This window comes from Musca autumnalis, unplaced genomic scaffold (genome assembly GCF_047663935.1).
Source record: "Musca autumnalis isolate F117 unplaced genomic scaffold, ASM4766393v1 scaffold_1, whole genome shotgun sequence".
Taxonomy (NCBI): Eukaryota; Metazoa; Arthropoda; class Insecta; order Diptera; family Muscidae; genus Musca; species Musca autumnalis.
The window spans coordinates 302,689,427-302,699,098 of NW_027411644.1; positions in this window are offsets into that span (position 1 = coordinate 302,689,427).

The following is a 9,672-nucleotide window of genomic DNA, read 5'->3' on the forward strand; positions in this document are numbered from 1 at the left end:
CACCAAATTTCAGCTCTATCCATGCACCCAAATTCGTATTGTATCCAATTTAGTAGCATTTAGTACTAATCTCATCCATAAATACGCATTTTGATACCTATTTCAATCTTCAAAAAATGTCAGCATCCTTCTATTGCTTTACCTAAATGCACATTGTACCGAATAATATTCTTTAGTACTTTTCGTACACATAAGTTTGAATTTCAAATATTAACTCCTCCAACAGTAATCTTATTATTCAGGATTCCAGCTCTATCCGTTCACCCAAATTCAAATTGTACCAAATTTTGTACCATGCTGTTCAGAAGATTTTAGGTACAAAAGTTTGACCTATGGCAGAACTGTCCTTCTGGGTTCATCATATTATCTCCATCGCCAAAAAAAAAAAAAAAATTGAACCCCAGACTTTGATCTTTATATTTACGCGCAGTGATATTTCCCCTAAAAACGATTTAAGAAAATGGATTTTTTTATTCTAGAATCGGAATTAAGCTTTCCAATGATATACGTATAAGCTTAATCTGTCACTTAAAACCGGTTCAAAACCCGTCTATTATATCTGAACATCCGGCTCAAAATCTAGAAAACCGGATACATCCTCGAAGAAAATTTGACAAGGGAGTGTAAATGTCAATGTGAAACACATTGAAATATATGCTCACTTGCTCTCAGCAAACTCTCAATGGCTATCTCTAACATATACATACATTTATAAATGGAGTTTGTTTATTGAAAATCATAGAAACAAGTAAAAAAGTATCAGTCGGCTTTGCCGACAGAGATATACCCTCAGCCTATGCAAATTGAAACACTTTTTTTCATAAAAACTTATGTATTTAGGGGGTTTCACAATTTTGCTCGTATGAACCGACAAAAATGTTGATTAGGATTAAAGTTCAAAAATTCTGCGGAAAAGGTACTTAAAGGAATGGGCCGACATAGACCATGGGGGTGCCATAGGGGGTTTTCACACCTTTGCTGTTTTCTCAAGAAGTATGGACTTGCCCCTGAAACAACTTTTACCAGCGTAATTGAGGCAGCGAATGCAAGTTGCTTCAACAAAAATCAAAGTGATTCGAGACTAGGTCCTAAACTGAACTTTTCCGAAATTTTGTGTGGGAGGTAGGTCTTAAAGTGAACTTATCCAAAATTTTGTGTGGGAGGTACGGGATGGAGTGGACAAATATAGTCCATATTCGAACCTGATCTATATCTGGTAGATATTATGAGAATGACCAAATCGGTCACTCCCATCAAGAGTTATCGTGCGCACAATTTTTCCGAATATTTTTGAACTTTTGTGGGGTAGGTACCTGAAGGAGTGGATCGATATGGCTTATCTACGAACTTAACGTAAGTTTGGAAACAATATTACGAAGGCCAAATTTTCGCCGGAATCGGCATTTCCGTTCGAGAATTATCTTGCGCTTCCACCCATAAACATGGTGTCATAGGGTTTGTTTTTCAACTTTCAGGCTATTTTTTTAGGAAGTATGGACTTGCCCCTGAGGAAACTTGTACCTTCGTATAGGGGACAGTGGATACAAGATGTTACAACAAAAACCAAGGCGATTCGAGAGCAGGTCCTAAACTGAACTTTTCCGAAATTTTGTGTGGGAGGTACTCGAAGGAGTTTACCGATTGAGTCCATATTGGAACCTCATCTAAGTCTGGTAGAAATTTCATAATGTGCAAAGTATGGACCAAATCGATTACTCCCTTCAAGAGTTATCGTACGCACAATTTTTCCGAACATTTTCGAACTTTTGTGGGGGAGGTACCGGAAGGAGTGGACCGATATAATCCATCTTTGAACTTGACCTAAGTTTGGACAAAATATTACGAAAGCCAAATTTTGGACTAAATCGGCAGATCCGTTCGAGAGTTATCTTGCGCTCCAACCACTACACACGGTGTCATAGGGTTTTTGTAACTTTCAGGCTATTTTCTCAGGAAGTATGGACTTGCCCCTAATGAAACTTACAGCGTCGTATAGAGGACAGCAAATACAACTTGCGTAAATAAAAATCAAAGCGATTCGAGACCAGGTCCTAAACTGAACTTTTCCGAAATTTTGTGTGGGAGGTACCCGAAGGAGTGGACCGATTGAGTCCATATTGGAACCTCATCTAAGTTTGGTAGCAATTACACGATGTGCAAGGTATGGACCAAATCGGTTATTCCCTACAAGAGCTATCGTGCGCACAAATTTTGCGACAATTTTTGAACATTTGTGGGGGAGGTACCTGAAGGAGTGGACCTATATGGCCCATCTTCGAAATTAAATCGAATCTGGACAAAATAATTCGATACCCAAAATTTCAACCGAATTGATTGATCCGTTCGAGAGTTATCGTGCGCACCAGCCTGCCAGACAGACAGACGGACGGACATTGCTAGATCTACTCAAAATTGTCTGAAACGTGTGACGACGTGTTTTCACATTGAAGCTGGGGTAGGTTCAGCGGGGGCCAGGGTCGTCACAAGAATTTATTTTTGATTTGGGAACAACAAGGAGAGAGAAGCACACTGTTTTTCTTAAAACGTTATAAACAGTTTATTTAATAAAAACACTTAACACTACACTACACATAATCCAATCCTCATTATATTAATCTATGACGAAGTTTTGTGTGACCGTTGTATTAGAATGATAAAAGCAGGAAGATCGATGAGGGATGATGATATATGATTGATGGGGGAATCGACGAACGAAGATGTGGTTGGTGAACGGTGAATAACTCGTAGCGGTGACGGTTTGACAATGCTGCGGCTCGAATAATATCGACGAATATGGTGGCAGCGACTTGACAATGCGGCGGCCCGATGAATATCGACGAATGATGTGGCAGCGGCTTGATAATGCGGCGGCCCGATGAAGATCGACGAAGGATGTGGCAGCGGCTGGGCAATGCGGCAGCCCGATGAATATCGACGAATAATGTGGCAGCGGCTTGACCAGACGGCGGCCGGTTAAGTATCCACGTCCAGTGTAGTATTTCGTCCGCACAGCTAGAGAATAGGGTGTATTGCTACACATAAAACATAATCCAATTCTCAGGACAATACACGACGTCGAAGTAGTTGTGGAAATTGTATTGAAATGCCTGGATCAGGAAGATCGATGAGGAATACGGGGTTGAACGTTGGACGACTCGTAGTGGCTGTGGCTTGACAGTGCGGCGGCCCGATGAATATCGACGAATGATGTTGGCAGCGTCTTGACAATGCGGCGGCCCGAAGAATATCGACGAATAATGGTGGAAGCGGCTTGACAATGCGGCAGCCCGATGAATATCGACGAAGTATGGTGGCAGCGGCTTGGCAATGCGGCGGCCCGAAGAATATCGACGAATAAGGGTGGCAGCGGCTTGACAATGCGGCGGCCCGATGAATATCGACGAATAATGGTGGCAGCGGCTTGACAATGCGACGGCCCGAGGAATATCGACGAATAATGGTGGCAGCGGCTTGACAATGCGGCGACCCGATGAATATCGACGAATAATGGCGGCAGCGGCATGACAATGCGCCAGCCCGATGAATATCGACGAATAATGGTGGCAGCGGCTTGACAATGCGGCGGCCCGATTAATATCGACGAATAATGGTGGCAGCGGCTTGACAATGCGGCAGCCCGATGAATATCGACGAAGAATGGTGGCAGCGGCTTGGCAATGCGGCGACAGCGGCTTGACAAGATGACGGCCCGATGAGTACCCACGTTCAGTCTAGTATTCCGTCCACACAGCTAGAGAATAGTGTATATTGCTGTACACCCACCCGTCGCCGTGGTTCAGTCGCGTCGCACAGCTAGAGAATAGTGTGTATTGCTACACACCCACCCGTCGCCGTAGTACAGTAGCGTCAACACAGCTAGAGAATAGTGTATATTGCTATACACCCACCCGTCGCCGTGGTTCAGTCGCGTCGCACAGCTAGAGAATAGTGTGCATTTCTACACACCCACCCGTCGCCGTGGTTCAGTCCCAACTATGAGCCAAAGAATATTGTTTAGAATACTTCGACTCAATTCAACCAAGGTTGCGCGCCGTTTCTTCTAACCAACCACCTTACCTCGACAATCGTCAACAGACGACTGCCCCGAGTATGTGAAAGGCACCTCCTTTTATACGATTTCGCCAGATCAACTGTCAATCTACGACGATCACTTGAATTGTCACCACATGCCAGGAACATACAAACATCACTCCAGTACCACTATGTACCGCTAGGGGCTCTGCTTAATTTACATCCATATTTAATTTATATCTTTCCCACTAGGGGGATTTGTGCTGACCGTTAAATTTAAATAAATAATTTTATAATATGAATAACTTAAATTGTTTGTTTTGTTTATTGTTGAAGTTCAATCTCATTTTCGATTGTTTGAGTGGAGTATTCCCCCATTGGCTCAACTTCATTTATTACCCTCTATTACAGAGAGTAATGTTTTTCAAAACGAACTGACAGTGTTGCAAAATTTTACTGATCGCTACCAATATCATGATTTCATCCCGGCGAAGGGAATTATCAATTGGCTTCTCAGTTTTTGAAATGATGCCTTTTTAGCGAAAAACCGAACTCTTTAAGTGTCTAGTATTCTCATATGAATGAGAATCACACTCACTTTTCGGCTTTTCCAAAGAAACACCAAAATCAAAATATTTTGCAACAAAAACAGCCAAGGCACGGGCGAATGAATGGAGCTTTGTTAAAAACAAAAAAACAAAATTCCAATAACAACCTCACAGGCAACTGTGTTGGTGTTCTTTTCAACTCACAGAATTCGAAGAATTCTTAGTTGATACGTGCTGACATGTTGCAAAATATTTTGATTTTGGTGTTTCTTTGGAAAAGCCGAAAAGTGAGTGTGATTCTCATTCATATGAGAATACTAGACACTTAAAGAGTTCGGTTTTTCGCTAAAAAGGCATCATTTCAAAAACTGAGAAGCCAATTGATAATTCCCTTCGCCGGGATGAAATCATGATATTGGTAGCGATCAGTAAAATTTTGCAACACTGTCAGTTCGTTTTGAAAAACATTACTCTCTGTAATAGAGGGTAATAAATGAAGTTGAGCCAATGGGGGAATATTCCACTCAAACAATCGAAAATAACTTAAATTAATTTACATACGCGAACATAACAATTTAAGATTCATGATAATTCTATGTAATGGATCATATGATAAATAGTGTAAATTATGATGAAGATTAAATAATGAACCCCAAAAACGAACTATGTGACTTTTGGGCGTTACAAACGGATATCGTACAAACATACTTGGGGTCTAAAACCATTATTTCGATGAGGCACATTTTTGGTCGTATTAAAGTGTAAATACCCTCTTTAGCCTAAAGGCTGAGGGTATAAAAAGCAAAAGCACAACAGACACATAGGTACATAAAAAATTAGAAAGAAATACAAAACAGACTTTAAGAAAAAACTGAATGAAAAAAGTTATAAAAAGTCGCACTTTTAAAAGGAACAAATTATGTACGAGTATATAGAAACATCGTTGAACACTTCTCCTTAGTTGTGAAATAAAACACATTTTCTTCAAAGTTGAAATCATCAGCGGGAAGTCGGCATCTGGAATCAAATGATTATAATGGGTGATCCAACAAGAGGTACTTTTTTCAACAGCCTTTTGTTGACAGATCACGCGTGATGTGGAGAGTGTGTTTTGAGCCTAATTTTGTTCAGTGATAAGGCACATTTGTGGCTTTTCTGGCTTTATAGGTATGTAAAGAAGCAAAATTGCCACATTTTGGAAGAAGAGTAACCTAATCGGTGGAATCGTCGGACCCTATTTCTTCAAAATGATGCCGGTTAGGACTTCCTCGTCAATGGTGACCGTTATTGCAACTTTTTGATGTCTGAAATTGAAGCTCGTAATCTCAGCGACATTTTGTTTCAACAAACAAAAGAGTATACGGACAACCCCGCTTCTATTCATGCCTTGGCGGAAAACATCACGCGTGTCGAATAATTCAGCCAAAATTGGACTCTACGGACAGACCGTCTTAGACGTAGCATCGGCCAATATTTGTTAGACATAATCTGCATAAAATAAATGACATCGAATGTTCTTTCAAATGATAATTAACATTCCCCATTCAATTTGATTTTTCTGTGTTTTTTTCTGTAAAGAAAGTAAGAACCTGTAAATGGATCACCCTTTATAATGTAATAAATAGGTACCTACATCCATATTTCAAATATACATATGTATGAATGTATATGAAAAATGTATTGATGTAATTACCAATATTAAAGGCGATTTCTTCCTTGTCCAATAAAATATTTCCATTCACCTTTTTGATTCAATTATAAAACGTATTGGACAATTAAATTCCTAAAAAGCACAATTTCTTTAAGAAAAGACAAAACACTGATTTATTCACTCACTTTACCGTCTTTGCTTAACTATTGTATTTAAATGACTGAAGAAAAAAAGAACTACATAATTAATACAAACAAAGCACGAAACACGCGTATTTTACCGCATACGCACCGCCAATGCTTCTGCGTCTCCTATTACACCAAACACATAGCTATTTATTATAAAACAACATTCCGCAGCCGCAAGCAGGGCTGCCAGATTATTTTTATGGAAAATCTTCAAAATGACGATTTTTATTTTAGAAATCGTCAAATCTATTTTATAATATCGTCAAACAAATCGTCAAAAATTAAAATACGCACTTTTAGATATATTTTAATATATTTCTTATTAAAAGAAACATAAAATGGGTATTCAAGAATGTGAACAAACATTTCGCCATTAAGTTATTTATTTTTGTTAATAAATATTTTAGTTTATCATTTTTAAGAGATCGGGCTTAATAAATATGGCATAAAAATTGGTCTGTTCCAGAACCTGCAAGAAGCTACTATTTTTTACTACGATAACATTTGTTCCTTTATGTTATCGTAAAAAATAGTAAAAATTAGCAGATTCTTACAGTACTGGAACATACCAATTATGTTTTGTTAAGTTTTAAATCATCTTTGGTATAACCCTGCGTTTACAAATGCCAGTATTGGCAAGACAATAGCAAAAATATGAAGAGAATTTTGATATTTTATTTTCTAAGATTTACTTGGCTGAGAACACATTCAACATTTGCTGACGCATGAGGTAATACCTATCATTAACTCCCAGCAAAACTACCCCTTACAAAACCCCTTATTAACCCTTTATTTTAACAAGGGCCTGTCGCGCCAATTATTGTTATTGTTTGACCATTGAAATAAGTAGTTAAGAAAGTAGTCGCTTAAAATCGTGACTACTTATGTAATTACTTATTTTAGTGGACAAAAATAACCACTTATCTCGCGCGACATGCCCTTCTTAAAATAAAGGGTTGTTAAGGGGTATTTTTGGTGGGTTTCTTTACAAATTTTGTTCTAATAGGAAATGCATATGAGACATCACCACGTTTCAAACTGAATATTGCATTCCGAAAGCAAAATAAATCCGTTTCATTATTTTCAAACATTTCCGTAATATCCACAAATCTTAGTTCACGAAATTTTGAATCCATTTTTTGTTTTTCCATGTTTAGGAAATTTGAAAATTCTTTAAAGATTTCGAAAAACTAATAAAATTGCTTTCACAATCAGATTTATTTCAATTTTAAAACAAGAGTCTACTATTATTGAAACTTTGACCAAATTTTTTTATAATTTTTCCAAAAAATTCAAAAATAATATATTTTTGCAGGCTCTGAAGCCTAGCAATTGTAATTTTGCTTGGTTCACTTGAATCCTGTTTTGTTTTTTGTTAACAATTCCTTTGTGTATACACATAACTATATTTAATTATTGTCTACGAATTAATTCATGGTAGAATAAGAAAAGGTAGCAGCAATACACAGCTGACTGAACTGGGTTGTAACATTAGTGTCAAATTTTATATGACATTTAATACTTTTTTTTCTATTTCGATGTACATTGGGGACATATATTTTTTGAGAAAAAAAATATATCATTCGGAAAAAACCATTTCCCAGAAAGACTTCTTCATATTAATGATATGTAACCTCCTCCAAGTGCGAACGATAAGCCGCGCAGTAAATCCCCGCTTGTAGAGGCAATACAACGTTTGTTAATATGTGAGGTATTTTGTTAAAATTAAAATAAATAAAGCCATAATAAACATGTGCTTCTTTGATTTCTAAAACAAAACATTAAAACAGCTTCTCCTTTTTCTATGAATTTCCAGCGACCCCAAACTTTTCTGCAAGAATTCTACTTTCTGCGAGAATTTATGCATTTAGTGGAATGATGTGGAAACAAAAAATTGAAAATTGTCATTCATGTTTTCCAAAATATTCAACCAAATGTGAAAAATTATTAGTTTTTTAAATTCCAATAATTTATAGACATTTCCTTGTTTTGTTTACAAATACAACTGGCAGTAACGTTACAAACAAAAACAAATTCCTTTGTGGTTGTTGTTCTAGTTGTATTTGTTGTAGTATTAACTTTACCTTATATTTGTTCTACCATGGAATTAATTATTAAAATCAACTAAGAATATTTGAGCAGTTTTTAGAAAATCGAGTTTTAACAAATTAATTATGACCTAATTAGCAAAATAACAAAAAATCGTCATTTTTTGGGCAAAAATCGTCAAATCGTCATTTATCAATTTTTGACCAAAAAATCGTCAAAATGACGATAAATCGTCAAATCAGGCAGCCATGGCCGCAAGAGCCCTGTTGTTACTCTCTTTGACAAAAATCCTCTCTCCACCCATAAAAAATATGTTCTAACATAAAAAATATGTTGGTACCCAAACAAATAATATTAAGATATGTTACAAAATGTTGCAAACATATATTTGTTTGGACCCAAACATAATATGTTTGGATATAGGCATATATTTGTTTGCAACCAGTCCCAAACATATATTTGTTTGAATCCAAACATATACATACATCTAACATATATTTTTCCGCGTGTTCACACAACAAATAACATCATTTGTGAAATAAGAAGAATAGCATTGATCAACAGATGCTACTTTGGCTTTGGTTTGCAGTTTAAAAACAAACCACATATCGTCAAACAACAATAACATTTTAAAAACCAGTAAGAAAGGGATCAAAGTCGGACGGGGTCGACTATATGATACCCTACACCACTGTGAATATGTAAAATATATATGCGAGCTAAAACCAAATCTGAATTGATTTCGACATAATTTGGAACATTTATTTCTAGACCAAATTGCGCCACGCATTTCAAATTGAATCCAAATTGGACATATGTATATAGCTTGTTTTGTGCATCAAATACTTCAAACTAGCCGAAAATAGATATGGGAGCTTTATCCAAATCTGAACCGATTCTTACCAAAATACATAGGGTTCGTCCTTTATGCGATCTGTACGTTGTTTTAAAAAATACATAGACAGACGGGCATGCGTAAATCGACTCAGAAAGTGAAGCTATGTAGATCATCAAAAGGTAATATGGGTCTATTTCGTATCCTTTTACATGTTACAAACTAATGCACAGACATAATACCGCTTACCACATTGTTAAACGTATCGAGATACATACGTCGATTGCGTTGGGTAGGCCATGTCATAAGAATGAGCGATGATGAACCCGCTAAAAAGGCGTATAAATACGGACCGAATGGTTTATCTAA